The 19342-nt window shown below is 43.0% G+C and overlaps 1 protein-coding gene and 1 long non-coding RNA gene across 5 annotated transcripts in view; both read left to right on the top strand.

Annotated features, from left to right (window-relative positions):
* The first annotated feature begins 130 nt into the window (after positions 1–130).
* On the top strand, positions 131–14357 carry LOC308176163. Its single transcript, XR_013938117.1, has 3 exons — positions 131–6734; positions 10698–12016; positions 12730–14357. It is a non-coding gene; the product is annotated as an uncharacterized lncRNA (long non-coding RNA).
* A 3996-nt stretch (positions 14358–18353) lies between these two features.
* DENND4A (DENN domain containing 4A) overlaps positions 18354–19342 on the top strand; it is a 52586-nt gene continuing 51597 nt past the window's right edge. For 2 of the 4 annotated variants that reach the window (XM_080551452.1, XM_080551448.1), the window contains exon 1: positions 18671–19312. The gene's annotated coding sequence lies outside the window, so the exon portion shown is untranslated. Of the gene's footprint in view, positions 18609–18670; positions 19313–19342 lie in introns of those variants that run through there. The other 2 variants (XM_080551449.1, XM_080551454.1) reach the window with 2 other exon arrangements.

Here is a 19342-nt window from a genome sequence, read left to right as displayed (position 1 = left end):
CGCCCGGCCTTAAAGGGGCGGCGGTGGGAGCGGTGAGGGGCCCCGGCTCGGCCCGGAGGCGGCAGGGCGGTGAGGGGGAGCCCCGGGCCCGCTCCGCACCCGCGGGTCCCAGGGGCGGCGGGAGGGAGCAGGCAGCGGGCGTTGTGGAAGAACTAGGGGCGGCCCGCGCGGGGTGTCACCACAGCGGTTCCATGGTGTAATGGTTAGCACTCTGGACTCTGAATCCAGCGATCCGAGTTCAAATCTCGGTGGAACCTAGGGTATTCCTTTTCTCCCCCCCCCAACATTCTTTTGAATGCCGTAACAATGGGCACGACGCTCCTTTCTCCACTCTGTTGTGGGCTTCTAAATGAATACACGCAGCACAAGGCACGCCTCATGACTTCTTTTAGTTCCATCTTTTACCCATCCAAGGCATGGGCGCCTTCCTCCTGCCGTCATGGGCCAGTGGCAGCACCCCAGGGGCTTGCTTCCACAGGGAGAAGGCCTCAGAGTGGTCTGCAGCCCCACTAAAATTCGGGTGGGTTAGCAAAATCCTCCAGGTCTCACAGCTCTGTCCACACCCAGGGCAAGAGCAGCGTTCAAAGCCAACAACACTCAATACGAGGCGTCACTTCTATAGGAGGTATCAGCAAGCTCGTTGGGTTCATGAGGCACAAAACATGGCCTCAGGGACCATTGAGAGGTGGCAGCAGGTGAAGCACTGGTCTGAGACATCTGAAGAGGTAAGACTTGATGATTTGTCTGTGGCATGGTCAAAGGAGAACGTGGAAAAATACAGCAAAGCTAACCTCTGAAGGAGGTGTAAGCAGAAAGAGTAAAAGACATATATATACACATATCTGCCTTTAGGTGAGGTCATCTGAAGAGAAATCAGCCTTGCTCCAGGGCAACTTGAAGAGGGAGGGTTTGCTCCCTCACGGTTTGCACCAGGATAGCCGGGTTTCTACCCATTCCAGTGCCCAGAGGAACAACAGGCCCCCGGCCCGCCATGGCCCTGCTGCCCGCCGGCTTGTCCGTCCTCAGAGCCAGTACCCCTCGTCTGCCCTGCACCAGGAGAGATGTCAGCTTTGTTGTCGGCTTCCACTGCCACAGGCTGGAGGCCTAAATAGAAAGGATAAAAATAGCAGTGGTGCCCAGATGATTAAACCAAGGTCCTTAGACCTCACTCTGTTTTCACTGGCTTGCCGCGAGCAGTGGCAGTACGTTAGCCATCTCAGCAGCCAGTGGCCATGTTATCACTTCTGTGTGAGGAAAGAAACCCCCAGGCACCCGCGGCAGCGCTGTGCATCAGTTACCGTCTGCTGGGATGATAATGAGCCATAACCTGATCCTTTCCACTTAAAAATGCTTCACGCTGCCTCAGAGCTTCCGAGTGAAGAAAACAAGACACTCATAACAAAGATAGACAGGGTGCAACCGAATCCCCACTCAAACATCAGAGAACTTAGGAAGGAGCATCACGGACTAGGCTACCACAGGCTACCACAGGCCTCCAGTGAGCCCCCAGCAGATCCTGCATGGCTTGGATTGATCCTTTTTATCTCCAGGTGAACTCAGAACACCCAAAATCTAGAGTCTGAAAGTGCTGCTCCTGCTTCTGCCACTTTCAGAGGTTACTCTACTGCATTGAGTTGCGCAGTGAAATGTGTAAAGGCTGGGGTATATTTATAGCTGTGTAGTTAAAGTTTCCATCTCACATCCTATTTGCGGTCCTCTATTGAACTTTTTCATTAACAAACATGACTTTTTCAGGCCTAGTTTCACCCTCCAGAAATGCTACTAGTTTCAAAAAATTTAAAATAACACAGATTAAGGATTTTTAGTTATCCTTCTGTAAAAGTTGCTCTCGTTTTTGTATTTGGGGTTTTGTTTGTCATATGGGAGCTGGGAAACACCCGTTATTTACGTTTTTCATATGTGTAAGTATTACTTCCTCTTGCACCAAATTGCAGATGTTCCTTAGCTGGAACTGTCTCATCCTACATGAGACTTTAGGGCACAAAATGAGGACAATGTGTCTTCTGGCTGAACTGAAAATCACGATCCCTACATTGCTGTACTGTTATCACTTGTTGAACTTAAGACATTAAGAAGCAGAGACGTTTTTGCGCACCATGTAACACAGAAATTACCATGGAGTGCCATGTATATGAGCAGCAGCAGGGGCTATTTCCAGCTAAGACGGCTTAATGCATTTGATTGTTTTGATTAAATGTGTTCTTCACAGAGCTGAGAGGCAGAACTGAAACAGCAGAAGGAAATACAGATCCAAACAGCAGCCAGTTGACAGCAGTGCATGAGGTTAAAGTCTTATATTCTGTTGAGCCCTGGGTTAATTTTGTTCCTGCTCAGGCAAGCCCCAGATGAGAATATACAAACCCTCAGGAAATGTCATTGTCAGCGAAGACGGTTTTTGGCTGCTCTGCTCTTTCTTTGTGCCCCCCTCCTGAATCACGCTGCTGCAGTTATGGGATGGTCTGGGACACCTCCTGCGCAGCTGAAACATGGCCAAAAAGCAGAGGTCAGGCCTGAAATAACAGAGGACTGTGTGCTCTGGGACTGACAGCTTTTAATGTGAGAAAAGTCATTCAGCACTGGCATTTCTGCTGCATTAATTGCCATTAGTGTCATCCTTGTGGGAACACTAAATTCATTGCAAACCGTGAATTAGCGCTCTCTCATAATTCTTCAGTTTGTGCTTGGACACAACCATTTGTAGAGGCAGCACATTCCAAGCAACTGGAGCAGAGACAAGGAATGATACTCAGCTGGCCCTTGGATGCTCAATTTAACAAAAAGAAGCAGAGGTCATACTCATAACTGTGTATTTCCAGTTCTGTTCTGGAAATTCATAGAGCAGCTGCCAAAAAGTCCCAAGCTTTTGCCTCGGCAGCACCATTAACATGCAGATGTGTGCTGGGCTATCAACTCAGAGCTGCTCAGCCCCAGGCGCTGTGCATCAGGCTCCTTCTGCACACCCTCACTTCATCCTCCCACTTCTCTCCTGTCACCAACTCCTGAGAGAAATCCTGGGTGAATAAGGGTAAGGGAAATCTAACCACCATCTTCAATACTTGTAGCGTTCCCATGAGGTCACAGTTTCTCCGCAGAAAACACCAGCTGGATTTGCCATGGAAATAGAAGAACAAGAAACAAGGATGGACAGCATTTGCTGCTGGTCCCATCTCTTCTGGCTCTGTCTTCCCCACATGCAGTTTGCAAAGCCCATCACTTTGCAAAGCACAACGAAAGATTTGGAGTTGGAAGTTGCAATGTCTCCGACTTGTCCTTGAATGGCTGTTGACCCACATTCCCATTTCTCAGATGAAAGGAGCCACTGGCTTCCCAGGGCAGGAGGCAGGAAGGACAAAAGCAAAGCCCCACAACCTACTGTGTTGTATCAGAGGAGAAATATTTCCCGAGGGGAAAATCCAATCAATACTTTGCAATTTTCTAACAAGCCATGAATCATTGCAATTATGCAGAGATAATTCAAGCTTTCCAATCCAGCTGCTAAATTAGAGAAAAGCAGACTCTTTGCACTCACTACCCTTAGTTTAACATGTCAGTCCGAAAAACAAACTTCAAATGTAAAATAGATCAACAGAAGTAATAAGAAGAAAACTCTTTTAAAAACCTCTGGACCAAATTAAAGGGTTTGTGATGTACAAGGAGTTCTATTTTTCTGGTAATTCTATGCCAGAGGTAGTAGCAATAAAAATGCATGGGGTTGATTTTTCTGATGATAATTACTTGAATTCCAGTACATGCTCTATTCTTTTTCTAGTTCTACAGCTCATATAAGTAGAAATGGACCAAATCAAAATTTCCTATAAGTCAGCCTTTTCCTTCCTAACCCTGGAGTTGGAATAACAAAGGATCTGGAGCTGAATGTCAGCCTATTCAAAGTCAAACCTCATCCTGGTCTAGCTGTTCTCCAGGGATCTGTATGGCACTGAAGAAAGAGTGGGAAGGGAGCAGCTCTAGAAAAATTAACATTCTGGAAACATTTTTTTGTTAGGCCAATATTACAGTAAGCAGAAGAGAAGGAATATCTTCTGCACCCTTGGGGAACGGGAATGGAACACAGGAGACTCAATGACTTGGTGTTTCTTGTGATGACTGTCAGAATGAAGTCATCAGCCTCCTGCATCCATTTTGGACTCGACACACATCTTCTAGTCTGTGTCTGTTGCCTCCAGAGACAAATTAGCGAGATAATACTGGCAGCTCCAAGATAACTGCTGGCCAAGATATAATTCCTGAGACATGGCTCAAAATCTTAGTCTTACTGACCTGCGACAGGATTTTATTTCCTACCCAAGGCCAAAATCTACTTGCTGTTTGTATATTTAATAGGATTGCCACTACCAGACAAACACCATGTAGAGGACAGTAGTGCAAGCATTATCACGCTGCCCATCACCTTCTAATTTGGATTCAAAGGGTCAGCCCTCGGGAAGGAAGGAGGCAGTCTGACTTCTGTGGCCAGTTCGTTCACTGCTGAAATAACCAGCAGAGCTGGCTGGCTGTGCTCAGCATAGCGATGCTCGTTGTGAAGCTCTACAAATTATCCAGGGAGCCAGGCAGAGGCTATAAAACTTTGCTCATTAAAATCATTAGAGAGCTGTCAGATGGAACAACTGGGATGCCTTTGATCTGGCAGAATACCCTTCCTCCTGCTCGCAGACTTTGGGAACCATCCAGTTCCCCATAATTATTTTTTTCAAGTCATTCAAACAATACTCATTGTTTTTTCATAGAGTGCAATAACTTCTTGAGGCAAACCGGAGGCTGTAACAGCTATAACAAGACTAATTCATTAAATGGAAACCCTGATATTTCAATGATTCCTCCATAAATATGTTCATAATTGGTTTTGCCAAGAAAGTGACAAAATGTTGCTCATAATCCCAAAGATATTCCTTATAAATCCACTAGGTGTCCTACTGTTTTCAAGTAATTAGGCTCAATTCTATTTATTTATTTATTTATCTATTCCCTAATTTTGCCAGTGAGAAATTAGTTTGAGTTTTTGTGGAATTAGGTCTGGGTTTCCAGGCTGAAGAAACATGTACGTATGGTTTATGCAACAGCAGGACATCTGGCTCACGGCGGCAGCTCTTTTGGCAAATGCGACTAACGTTTCCCACAGAGACCAACTCAAGGTTAGAGGCTGGAAAAGAAAAGGGAAAAGAATCTGCCTTCCTCTCTTGGGAATGCTAAACAATGTCCATCAGAGCCAAATCCTCTCCTAGGTCAACCTTGGGCTGCTATTTATAGGACTGCTAAAGTGAGCCCAATGCTGACCTTAAAGGTGGTAGCAAAATGTGTCCTTAATCACAGCCGCTCCGCTCAGGCTGCAATTTTGACATTCCTGGTCACCGTTCCAGTCCTTGATGGGCTCCTGCTGCCTGCCAGCACTCGCGCCTGTCTGCAAAGGCCAGCACAGCACCCGCTCACGAGGTGCCCTGTCACTGCAAACGCGGAGGGCATGTCAAATATATGCCAAGAAAAGCAAGCTGTAAGGCAGCCAAAGGATAATTTTCTCATCCCAGAAAATAGTTGGGGTGGAGTGCAGCCATCGTCAAGCTGCTTGGCTGCTCCTTCATTGTGCAACCCAGAGCACATGCAGTGGGTGAAGTCATGCTGCTTGGGACATCCCTCAGCCACCCTGGGATCTGTTGCTTCCACTGAGTCTCACCACGGCAATCTAAACTTCCCTGAAACAGTCATCTCTGCAGACATACAGAAAGCATTTTTCATTTCACGTCTTTCAGTGCTCAGAAAGGGGTATTTGTAATTTTTCAGTGAGGGATGACGACAAGGTTATTTTCCAGGTCTTGTCACAGAAGCACAAATCTCATACTTTATAAACCCTCTATAGGCTTACCCTGTGCCAAGTGGTGATTGTTGCTTTTGCAGATTCCCATCTCATTCACTCTAGATGCACAGGGGTGCCACATCTTGAACTTAACCCAAATCTACATGATGCAAGCGATGACAAAATCAGGTTTATTTTCCATTTAAAAAATGCCGGAGAAAAAGATGCTCTCAAACAATGATTTTGTCTCCTAGGTGCTTCATGGGCAGAAATACTGCCCACAGCTATTGGCTTTGCGAATAGGCACCAGAGAAGTGTCAGCTCCAGCTTAGTCACAGGCTGCAAGGAGAAATCAGAGGGAGATCAACAGCCTCGTGTCCTTGGCCCATCAGGATTCCTTGCCATCAGGCATTGCGCATCACGGGAAGTGCCGAGCATCTGTCCTCTGCCATGTGGTATATTACTGCCTCTATTTCTTGCTATTTGTTTTGAAGGTATGACAGTCATTTTCCTGACAACCTGCAAGAAGAAAAGATACTCCAATCTTCCGCTTGTATGTATATATAGATACCTGCTGCAGCACCATCCATATGCAGCCTGCACCATATGCTAACTGTGACAGAGTGTAACCTGGTCCAGCGCGTGTGTTTGCTGTTATACATAACAAATACCTCGAGCCTTGCCATGATTCAGTGCATTATGCATGGGAGCCATCTGGTCCCGTAGCTTAAGAAGGAAACTGAAAATTTGATAAAAGCACAAATGGTCACAATGAGAGAGACTGAAAAGATGTGTTGATATTCCAAGCAGGAGTCTCCTTCTGTGGGGGCTAATCTCATCACCTATTGCCTCTTTCCCGCTCCTTTCTCTGGAAAGCTGCTGTCAGACAGGTTGCACTCTCAGCACTGTGAGTATGCGCACCTTTGGGATTCTAAAAATGTGTTTCATGTGCTTGGGCAAACCTCCTGGGACAAGATTTTTCTCACTAGCCAGCTGTGCAGTAAGCAAACTGTGCAAGATGTTTGGAGCACTGCACATTTTATGGAGCTTGGATTGATCAAGAATTCTGGCTGGTTTAAAATGCACTATCAATTAGGATTATTCATTAATATCATGCCATCACTGTGCAGAATTATGCTTTATGGTTTTGACAGATTGAAAGGAGATCCTTCTCAGCTTGCCTAGATGTTCTCAACCCTGGAGAGGAGATATACTCCAGGGATATCAGGAGCAACAAGGAACCCAGTGCAATGGAGGGGGTAGAGTTGTGGATTGGCTTGGATTTGGTCAAGAGTTTGTGAACAACTTGGCCAGAAGACTGGGTTACTAAAACTGCCTTAACTAGATTTTGTAGCCAGACCAGGTTTCCCCCATTGTGACTCTGCTTTCTGGTGTTTGGAGGGCACAGCGAAGGCAGGCAGACAGAAGCTGCCTATTTTAGCAAATCTCTGCAGGGAATGCACAAGCTTCAGAGAGGTCCACATTTGTTTCCTCTGACACCGAATTAATGGGAATTGATGTATTGATTCTGCAATTCTCCTGAAGATTGCTTCACATTTTGGCATGTTTCCAAGCTGGTTAGATGCAATGTGCACACAGTTCGAGACAGATATTTAATTTTTCTAATATGAATACAGTTGAAAAAGTCTGTTCTCTGTGAAATCCAGAAAATAATAACATTATGATAATGAAAATAGTGCAGCCATTCCTGCTTTATACTGACTATTTTCATGTCCCGACGCTCCTTTTGTTTTAATACAACCAACCCCTCCAATATCACAGAATTATGAAGACGTTTGCTACTAGTAGAAATTAATTCAGTATTTTTCATTTTGTTTTCCTTTACCAGTTAGGGTATACTCTTCAGGGGAAATGTGATCTGCTGTTCTGTGTGTGTAGAATACACAGCGTTATGGTAGAGCTCTACCAAATTGAGCTACTACTACTATTGGTGTTAAGCAATAATAACCTGAGACAGTCATTTACCAGTCTCATGAGTTTAAATCAGCAGTCTTTGTGGATTTTTCCACATTTAACTATTTAAATATACCACCTCATATGCTCTACTTGTAGGCTGTCTGAACATCTCTGTGCCAAGTAAGCTCCTGGTCCTAGATATGAGACAGCATCTTGCATTAGGGGTGGAGTAACAGGCTTGTGTTTTCATGCTTTGATCACTGTGTTGCTGCTTTTACGATCTCACTAGGAAAGTTACTTGATGTTTCTTTATTTTGAGTGTCAGCACGGTTTCTGCAAATGTTTGAAGTCATCTTTGTATTTCATTTATTTTCTGGCAAAACAGCATCCCTCTGCAGTTTGGGAATAGAACATGTAACAAACTGCATACAACTCCAAAGCACAGAACATGAAATTTCTGGGCAAAATTCTCCTCCATTTACATAACTCTTCAGTAGTGTCTTCACCTTTCCCATTGTGGCTCTGAAACCCATTTTCATTTTGTTGTGTCAGACCCAAAGGATCTACCATATATGGATAAATATGATTTCATCACAACTGTTGTAATTTCCTAGGGAAATTTACAATCTCAGAGGAAGTACGTAAAGATGCATTTACAGTACATGGGCCTCAACACTCTAAGAAATACACCACTGTCACTTGTTCTCTGTTAGTAGTTTTCAGCAGAAATAAAAAGACGATGTAGGTGGAGAAGTGCCTGAATTATCTGGAGCAGAGACTTCCTCCCTATACACAAGCAGAGAATCTGCACTGTGTGGCTGAACTCATTTTTAAAAAATAATGTTCAACAGCTCTTTCTTTAAACAAAGAAAAAGCTTGCTGTGAGCTATTTGATATTTACTTTGTATAACTCTGTTCCTTGGCTGTCCAGGCTCTAGAAGTGCTGTTCTGCCACCCGAAGACAGATTGCCTGGGTTGGAAGCCCCAGCCCTGATTCAGGGAAGCACATGGTTTCCTTACAATGATTATGATGGTTATAATTACTATTCAGTATATGGTGCAATTGTTGTGGTGTTTAAAAGAGAACAAAACAAAACAAAACAAAGCAGTTTTGGAAAGGAAAACACAGCATTAGAAAAAAAAAAGAAAGTAAAATAGGAAGTGGTTGACCTTTAGGAGATAATTCTATCTGCAAGTGTCTGCTGTCCAGTGTTTCTAGTGATCAGAAAATGGAAAGAAAAAAATCCATTAAATATCCCAGTGCTCCTTTAGAAACTAATGCACCTCCTTTTCTGTAGGTATAATATTTTACATCTTCTGTTCAACAGCTGTTGGTGTCAAAGGCCAAGCACAATGTACGTAGAATACAGGGACCGAAGTTTTTCATCAGCTGCTGAAGGCAAAATCAACTAAAGCTGTAGCAGATGTTCGCTTACTTCCTGTCTGCTTATCAGCCCTGCAAAGACACTTCTTTTTTGTACTTGTTATGCCAAGTGTAACTATGGAGATCTAATACAAGCTGCGCAAGAGCGATACAGTGAATGGTTCTTTACGTATTTGGTTATGAATGATCAAGCAAAATATTATGGTTTCTAAGAACTCCCTCAAATTTTTCAGCACATACATTAGTCATACCCCTCTTACAACAAGAAAACAGCAGTGTACAAAATAATTTAAGAAACAGTACATTACCATGGCTCTATAAGATTAAAATAAATAACATTACTGAACTGTTACTCATTAAACCTCCCATAAGATCCTCTTACGTTAGACCTGCCCTTCCGATTGGGGCAGTTGTCAGAGAAGAGCCCATGCGATGCATTTAGGTTACACCAACTGAACAGTAGCTGCCATGCTTGATGATAATTGCATTCTTTAGGTTAAAAAATAAAATAAAATAGAATTAGCATCTGCTGCGATTCATTGACTTCAGCTCACGTCACTTGTATAACGGCAGAGTGAAGATGTTAGTTTGGCTTCCGTGTGTTCATATTTTGCATGTTGTTTCTAATATACCAAGAAATGAGGAGCAGTGTGTCCCAACCAACTGTACTCCTCCAAGGCCTTGAATATGCTATAGAACAGAGTTCTTAACAATCAGTTTAAAAAATAAGTAACATTAAACATTTTTTTCAGTAATACAGGTGCACATCAACTGCTTTAATTCCTGTTTATATTAGTTATTAGCTACTGTAAACTATAATTTTAATATGAATTACTATATGCAAATGTTAAAACAGTATTCTATCTGAACTTGGGCTTTGAGCTAGTTTAATAGACCGATTTTCACACTGATGCATTTAAATTGATATGCATTCTCAGTACAGGCAAGACCTAGGGCAATTAGGTTTATTGCTTAATAGACTATAGTTCTTCTTCCCTTATGAAATACAAATAAAGAAATTTACTTTACATAAATCCAAGCACAGGTGGCTTTGCTTTAAGGTTTAAACATTAACAGTAACAGAAAAGGACAGTTTTGGAACGGTTCCTCTGGCCGTAGGAACTGGTGCAGCAGGAAATCAAAATGACAGCTGTGGTCTACCACTGGTAGACCTGGTTGTACATGGCCCTGTGGGAGACAAAAGGTTTCAGAGCCACAGTGGCTCCGCTGGCATTTGCCACGTTTCACGTAATGCTCTCAAGGAAAAAGAGCACTAGGTGACCCTTACTGCCACTTTTAAAATGTTGACAGCACTGCAAATCGGTGGAGTTCACAAACGCAGAGCTGACCCGGAAAATGCAAACAGTGGGCGCTGGGATTCCTCGAGCAGTCCTTCTGGTGCTGATAGTTTGTATTACAACAAAGTACAGGGGGCCCACGTCCTCCAGGGAGATGAAGCACTTTGGTATGATTGGTTCCAGGGGAGGCAGGCACGGTAATTCTTCTGAAAAAAATGAGCTTCCATCTGAAAGCTGTAGACCTAAAATTCAGTCATTTGCCTTTCCCCAGAGCCGAGCAATGACAAGACAACATAAGAAGCAGAAGAGAGCTGTTGTTGAAGATGAAGATATTGAGGGACTTTATGCAACACACAGATTTGCAGGCAAAAGATGCATTTGATGAATCTTTCCTCTGAAGCATCTGGGAAAACACCACAAGAGGTACAAGGCTGAAAGGGGAAAAGGAGAAAAAATGGGACCCAGGGATTAAACTCATATGAATTGGGGGCTGAGGTTGGGAGTGGGGAGAAGGTGAGCACAATTCTTTGGGTGAGTTCCTGGAAGGAATGCAGTAAAGATATTCAAAAAGCAAGATACTGCTACTGTGACTGGGTAAGTGGATTTTCAGCTGAAGCATTTGAAAATAGAGATCAGTATTTGGAATTAGACTCTAAGGGATAACACAGTAGGAAGGGGGATGGACGAGATGGCTTAACAGGGTTTCATTGTAGTCAAATTAATTCAGTTTAAATAATTAATTCTCTTTTAAATTGACTCTAGTCTGCATGCTTGACATTTTGGAAGAGCTGCCATTCCCCAGCCTTCTGGTAAACGCTTTTGCATCTGTTTTCCATTGTTTCCTTCTTGAAAAAAATCCTTGTCACTAACAGGAACCATCAGCAGCATGGAACAAATTGACTTGCCAAGGACATTTCCTCCAACCTCATTATTTATACTGGAAGTATTCTTTTTTGTATTACGAGTTAGGCCGTGATTTAAAGAATTTGCCATATATTAAGTTAGTTTTATGCTGTCACTGCGAGTCAAATTCAAACTCAGTTAAGTGAATTACTCACATTACATCAACATTTGGCCATACTTTTTCAAGGAGGTGATCAAGCGGTCGCTAATGAATCCACAGTTATTTCTGCTGGCGTTCACATATAGAACTCATCACCGCTGCAGCAGAGAGCCTCCCCATGGTATGAAGGGTATGGATCAGATGTGTCACTTTCTGCAGTTAGCGGATTGTATTTGAGTTGTAAGTGGCTGAGATGGAGCAGACCCGATGTAAGACTTGGGGTAGCTTGGGTTAAACAAATAGGTTTTGTATTTTTTTCTCAAGGTGCATTGGTTTGCATTCACCCTCCTGTCCTTTGTCAGCTGCAGACCAGGTGCTAAGAAAGTGTTCATCTCCTCTAAATGTTCGTGTTGAAGGTGGCAGAACTGTTTTGGAAAGTGGATACAAACATAAAAACTCAAGAGAGTTCTGCCTGCATGAGGAGTCTGCTGAGGTTAGGAGCTCCTTTAGGCAAGCTGGACAAAACCCTCCGCGAGCTCGGAAAAGGGCAGAAACTTGCTGTGACCTACATCCATGGTGACTCACTGGTGAGATTTGATGTTGTTACTCTGTTTACCTCTGTTTCTGAGCAGTTGTTCACATTTTAAACAACTACATGCTTACCTAGCCCAATGGATAGATGAGTATAATTAAGGCCCAATATAACATGGCAAGTAGTTGTAATAACGTATGGGAACATTCCAAAGCAGTTACAGAAGAAAAGAATTTCAGATAATTAGGAGAGGAGTTGGAGAGTGATGCAGATTTTAAAAGTACCCAAGATAAAATAACAGATACTAAAAATATCTATATTGAGATGAAATCCTCATGGCTCAGTACTTGAGCCAACCTCCATTCTTTAGGAATTTGTAAGACAATTGTCCAAATAGGGTAGGCTATGGTGTATTTCCTTATTCTGGTGGGCTTGCACTTACACTTCAAAGCATCTTATGCTGAAAAAAAACACAGGTCTGTCTTAACAGTGCAATTACAATATTTTTTAATATGTTCTGAAGTAGCTGTAGCTTTTTAAAAATTAGTTTTATTTCTATGTAGCAAAAATACTAATAGTGAAATTTCTGTATCTTGAAGGACAAGATCAGTGACAGCAGGGCTTGAGATGCATTTTTTCAGTCAAGACACATTTTTTAAATACCTGTGAATCTCTAGTTAATAGCCAAGGAATTATGAATCGAGCTTGCAAATGAAATACTGAAGTGCCGTTTTTTCTTCTTTTCTGCATGATGTGTTTTCTGACTAGGTACAAGATTTTGAACGTATTGAAAGTACTGAAAGGATTGAAAACATTTTGAAAGAAAGAATCATTCTGAAATGCTTTAGAGTTTCAGAAAAGCAGTAGAGCTGCGTTATGAGAACATCAGCTACAATTTGGGTCAGATTTTCAGTGCAGATGTGTCAGATGCATTTTCTTGGAAACCCTCCATGACAGTTAGTGAGAAGAGTGACCCAATGTTTTCGCACCGCACAAAACAACTGTTCTATTTGCTGATGTCATTTGCTCATATTTCTAAAGCAGTGTCCTGTTGAAGCTTGTTCAGGAGCAGAGTTTTTCTCATGGAATGGTTTCAGACAGGGAGTGTAAAAAATCTCCTTGGTGCATCTTGACAGATCTCAATCAGACTTGTCGGTTTTCTGAATTTTAATGATCTAGTTTTATTTCCAGATAATGATTATTTATGCAAATGAGATGCCTTATAAATAAATATGGAAATGATTCCACAACATTAATTACAGGCCTTATGGTTTAAATACTTAAAAAATTAAAGGCAAATGGTGACGTGGATTGTTTCTGAGTTTATAACTGAGTTATTTTGGTGGTTTGCTTTATTTCAACATGACTTCCATATGTAGGACAGTGTTTCCTCAACTAAAGAAAACTATATTATGCGCCTGGGTATGTCAAAGGATATCAAAGGATAATAAAAATCAAAATGCATCATACAGTGGAAGTAGTAATTGGAAACTGAGATTTCAGAATGTGTTTGTCTAAGAATCAACTAAATTAGTTTTTCTTGGAGAATCTCAGCTTAAGTGTTGTTATCCCATTACTCAAAAATTAAAGTTTTAAATTAATTATAATACTTTGCACTTCTATAGCTGTTTCTCTTGAGAATCTCAATAATGTTCTACAAACATTAATTAAGCCTAATAGTACCCCTGAGAAGTAGTTAACGGATAGATATACTTCACTTAACCCATCATGATATGAGTGATCTTTGGAACAAAATACAAAAAATGGAAACAGCAGGACTACACAAGAGCCTGAACTAAGTAGTGGGGCATGTTTAGACACATGGAATGGAATTACTTGGACTAGCCATGATTTGAAGATAAATATAAGTACAAAAAAAACAAGGAATTGAGATCTGTAAGTGACCAAAAGCAGTTGTATGCCTGGTGTGAGAGAAGGTACCCACAGCACCACAGCATCACACCGAGTGACTCTGGGTGATAAATTGGACTGATTCAGAGAAAAGACCGCTATTTCTGGAAATCACCTCCAGCTGGGCCAAAGAGCATGAGTCCAAATCAAACCTCTAAGGCTGATGCATGAACAGCAGCGATAACAGTTAAGTCCTTACTCCCACCCTTGAGGGTACAGGGGCTGCTGAAAATAGCAACAAAACAGCAGTAGCAGCATGTACGTTTACAGCCTGAGACTGTTATTTTTGCTGGCAAATCTGCATGCATAATTTCCTTCCTGATATTACTCCACAAAGAGAAGCTTTTTTTTACCTTGTTTTAATGATGAGAGCAATACTTAAAGTGGGTTAGTGCTGGACCAGGCAACAGGTTGTTTTCCCACACGCGTTAGGACTTGGACCATCCTCAAGCAACCTTTCTACTGTCCCATTCTCAAAAAATCTGCTGCAAATATTTGTTTCAGAGCTTCCAGTCTCTACAGGAAGAGCCACTCCAGAAATATGCCCCAGCTGTACATACCTATTTGCCTTCTAACAGGAGACGAGGTATGGCATCACTTGCTTGATACCCCTACACACAGCAACACATCCAAGCTCAGTGTTAACTGTTTTCTCACCAATTAATACCAATGGCCATCCGATGGGCTTCCTTCATTTGATATCTGATAGTAGCCGCATTGCTGCAATGCCTTGTGAATAGATTTAGCATTTGCTGAGGAAAACTTTATCCTGAACAGCTTTAAATCTTGAAAGGCACACTTGGATACTCTGAGGAAGCAAAGCAGCAATGAAAAATGAAATGATAATAACTCTGCATATATTTTTTGTTTATAGAAATGAGTCAGAAACATTTGGGTCTCCTCTCTTTGGGTAAGTTTTCTTTCCTTTTTGTTTCCCAGCATTTCTCTGCTTTTGGGACTACAAACTCCCACATAAATATTGGCAGTAAATCCTTGCTGAGAAAGTCTACCTGCTGGAGAAAAATCTGCTCGTTTTATCTAAGTGGAATGCCTAGACACTACAATTAGACTTTATCCTTGCTCATATACAACAAAATTGTTTATTTACATTTTGTGGATTGCAAATCATGACATACATGACTCTGATGCCTAATGAACCTCCCTGCAGTGCTTCTGCTGAGCTCAGTGGCCTTTGGATCAGGCTCCATGTTTGCTTCCTTTCCCCATATTTTTAGCTGCTTCAGTAAGTATTTTATCTAGAGAAGGGTCTGAGACTTCTTTTTTTTGCATATATGCATGATATTCTATTGCCTCTTTTATAATTTATAACCAGTAGTTTCCCTGGAGTGCAAAAGCTTTTCAGAAAGACTACAGCTGAAGCAGGAAAAGGAAAGGTAACTGCACCATTGTATTGCTGCATCACAATATTAAATCATTTGTTATTTCGTAATCTACCCTAGAATTTAATTATTCAAAGTAGGGACAGTCTCTTTATGTCAAAAGGGTTAAGTTCCAGATTTTCAAATATGCATGTTTTAAAGAAAAAGGAAAAAAAAAAAAAAAAGAAAGAAAGAAAATGTTGCTTCATTTCCAGTGTGATTCCAGCTTGCCAAAGGCTCCATTTCATTGCATAAGCCTCCGGATATAGATCCATTACTGTATCATAAAGTGGGTTACTGGACAGGGTAAGGCCATCCATCCTCTGAAATGCGGAGTGTTGTTTTGCCAGTTACATGGGTTTATAATTATCCATTATCATTATCTTTACAGTTATTTTTTACCAAGGTTACAGATATGTCATGTCTTTTCTGCTGAGTTCTTTTGGAGCCTCATTCTTCCCCCAGAGACGTGGATGAGCAGTGCACAGAGCACTTAGCACATAGCACACATAGCACATAGCACAGCCAAATAAGTTCAAAAGGAATAAAATTGGTAAGAAAATGGCCAGATTAAGCCCCAGACTTATTACTTAAGAAACTAAAATAGTTTTGTCTATGGAAGCCAGGAAATACTGGGAATAATAATAGCTTTTTTTCTTTTTTTTTCTTTTTTCTTTTCTTTTTTTTTTTTTTTGAGCACTGCTGAAGCCTCGTGAATTATAAGTAGTCGAATCTCACGATCCTGGGACAAAGTCTGTTTAAACCATGTCCTAGGACAGAGAAGTTCTCGACTCCATTCCTGGCACTGTCCCTGACCATCTGCCACTTGTTCTCTGCCTTGCTTCAGTTTACCCATGTGTAAAATGCACTTAAAATAAGTGAAACCATGCGCTGAAATTTACTTTAGTACCACAAACTAGAAATCCAGGGGCTGCAACATGGAAAAAAATGGTTCCGTGGTTGCCAGTCCTAGAAACCCTGGGAGTCTCCCTAGCCGCACTCCTGGGGAAGCTAAATCGGACTGACAGCGCTCCACCCTGTACTTGAGAGGCAGCAGAACACCACATTCAGCGTGCACGTCGCCTGCCCACCTGCAGCACACGCGTTTGTTGACTCGTTTAATAGACTCACAATGGATAAGAATCTGATCCAACACTAACTGGAATTAATAGGAACACTTCTGTTGACTTAATGATCTTTGGGTCAGTCTTCACGTGCATGCAGAGACCACTGCTTTGAGATCCCCAGTGTTCCCACCAAGGGATAGGCTTTGTTGGACTGACACATAGGCACATTTCTGTGCAACAAGCCTGCAGGAGCTGTGCACACAGTGAATCTGTCTCTGCCTGTACAGTAACACTATTCACTGATGCTGCTCTTTATTCAGAAACAAATACAGCACTATAGTCATTATTGCTCATAGACCCTTTCGCACATGGCTTTAGATGAGTCTTAATGTGGAAAATTGATGACAAGCTATGCAGGAAAGCTTTGCAGCTAGATATAAGTCAGGAAAGGTGGCTTGATAGAGGTGTTGACAAGCTAATAATGAAATAGAGCATTACAATTAAATGTGCTAGTGGGGACCTGGGGATGAAAGCGTGCCACAGCCAACAGAGAGAGTAAACAGCAGGTAGGTCACAGGGAGAAAGCAGAAGAGGCTTGATGGAATAGGGTAAGAAGGAGGGGGAGATGGGAGAACAAGAAAGACGGGACAGAGATATGCATGTGGGTAGCTGTGATGGCAGCACTGGGCAGAAACTATTTTGTTTGATGTTTGTATCAGGACTTACACAGTGAGGTCTGCATCCCTGGCTGTGATTTGTTGACATTTGCACAATATGTAATTAAATACAGATAAGTCCTAAGAGGACAGAATTGGTGGAGGGAAATAAACAGGTTGGGTTATAAATTAACAGCAAATCAAAGATATCTACATAAAGACTTACATATTATGTGAGCTGAAAACTATGAAAACTGCCATGGAATGTTTAAGAATGGTATTTCTGTAAAATTAAAGTTTTCATTAGAAACAGGCAATATTCCAATGGAATCCAAACACTGACACATGAACTATTCATGCATCAGTGCAATGACTTTGCATCAGTTTACAGGCAGCCAAAACAATATTCAAGAGCTGAAACAATACACTTATGGGCCTGTTCCTACCTAAGGATAGAACATAAAATCCACAAACCTTGAATGCAAACACCGAACATGTAAAAAACAACTATGGGAAAAGAGCACAGAGTAGTCTGCATATCAAAATTATTTACACAAGCCAAAATATGGACTTTATTATTGCTAATTATTTGAAAACACTTCCAGGATTAAAATCCATCCAAAATTATCATAGGATTTAGAAAATATTCTACCAGAGCACTACACAATTTAAGGTATCCCTGCAGAACATAGACCAGCCTGCTTTAAAATACTGAGGTACTGAGTTCTCGATTTCTTTATTGACTCTGCTGTATATTGCTGAGAGATAAAATATCGATATGGGTGTGGCAATAAATGCATTTTATGTAGAAATACAAGAAATGGGCAATGTTGTTCTTGTAGTCCCTGCTTGGGATAGAGGTCGACACATTCCTTAGTCAGTATGCTGTCTGTTGATCAAAAAAGAGTCAGACTCAGCTCACAAAAATCAAAGCTGGCAGCACAAAGCTGTGTCTGCGTGTGCAGGCTTGCACATGGGTGCCTCTGCCTGGGTCGAGGCTGGCTTGTGTCAGATGCTCCGTTTCCTACACGGGGGTAGGAGGAGCAATGCTTCTGCTGTAAGGAGTCTTGTTATTTTTAAAAGTGTGGGGAAAAAAGTAATATTGTGCACTTTTTGCTTTCATAGTCTCCTATTCAGTCATATTTTCAAGAGGGATGAGGTAAACCAATATAGAAGATTTGAACGTTAAGCATTTACAGTCGAAATTCAGAACTATATCTGACTTTGCTGTCTTTATAGCAAGCCACATCAAAACCCTCGAGCCAAATATCCATAACTGAGGGGAGCTTGAATTCAAAGCCAAAATTGTATGGTTGGAGCCTGTCCCTAAACATCATTTCAAAAATAGCAAATCGGTCTAAGATTTTGAAACACAGGATTGCGGTACATGGGATGCCAGAAAAGTAGTGTTTCTGTGCATTAGTACAGGCAGCAGGGCTCTTTTTGTTGTGCTCAGCAACATCTTGACATGCTGCACTAATCTTAGCTGCACGCTCTTAAAAGATTATTTCTGTCTCGGGTTCTTTTATAGTCTTTGATGCAACAACCTGGTGTGTGTTGCATCAAGCCTGCAGAAAATCCCCAGCTTTCTCTTGTTTTCCAGACATCCTGGGCCCAGCCGACAGGCACCGCAGGTGAGCGAGACTGGCCTATTTGGGCTGGAGATTAATTTCTGGCTAAATTAAAGGTGCTGGAGAGGGAGAAGCTGGAGGACAGAGGGGGGAGGAGAGTCGAGCAAACGGTCCGTCGTGTTTTAGGCTTGGACTGGAAGGGTTTCGCTGACCCGAGGGGTTCACACTGAAGGGAAGGAGCCACCGGCCCCTCGCCGTTCTCTGAGGGGCGATGGAAGGAGGGCGGCGGGAACGCAGGGCCGGGGCCCCTCAGCCACGGGCCCGCTCCTGGCCGCGGGCCTCCCCCCTCTGGAGCCCTCGGAGGGGAGCTGGGCGCCGGGGCCTCCACATCGGCGAGCCGGCCTGAGGAGCAGAAGGAAGGGAGAGGGGCAAGGAAGGAAAATAAAAATAATAACAAAAATAAAAATCCCGACGCCGCCGCGATCACGAGTCGTCGCCCGCCGCCCCCCCTGACAGCCAAGATGGCGGCGGCAGGAGGCGGCGCGCAGGGGAGGGGGGATCCCGGCCGAGCCGCCCACACGGCGGGGCGGCGGTGAGCGCGGCGAGGGCGCCGAGGGCGAGCGGGGGATCCGCTGCCATGCGATAAGGGCGCGGGGACCCAGCGCCCTCCCTGCGCCCCTTCGCCCTCCCGCTCCTCGGCGCCGGGGGGCAGGAGGCGCCGCCGGCTGCCGTTCCCCCTGCCCCGGGGAGCGCGGCCCCCGCCTGAGGTGAGGGCTGCGGGGCGAGGCGTGTGGTGG

Source organism: Anser brachyrhynchus (genome assembly GCF_964034855.1).
Source record: "Anser brachyrhynchus genome assembly, chromosome: 11".
NCBI classification, from domain to species: domain Eukaryota; kingdom Metazoa; phylum Chordata; class Aves; order Anseriformes; family Anatidae; genus Anser; species Anser brachyrhynchus.
This window is presented reverse-complemented; position numbering and strand designations above follow the sequence as displayed.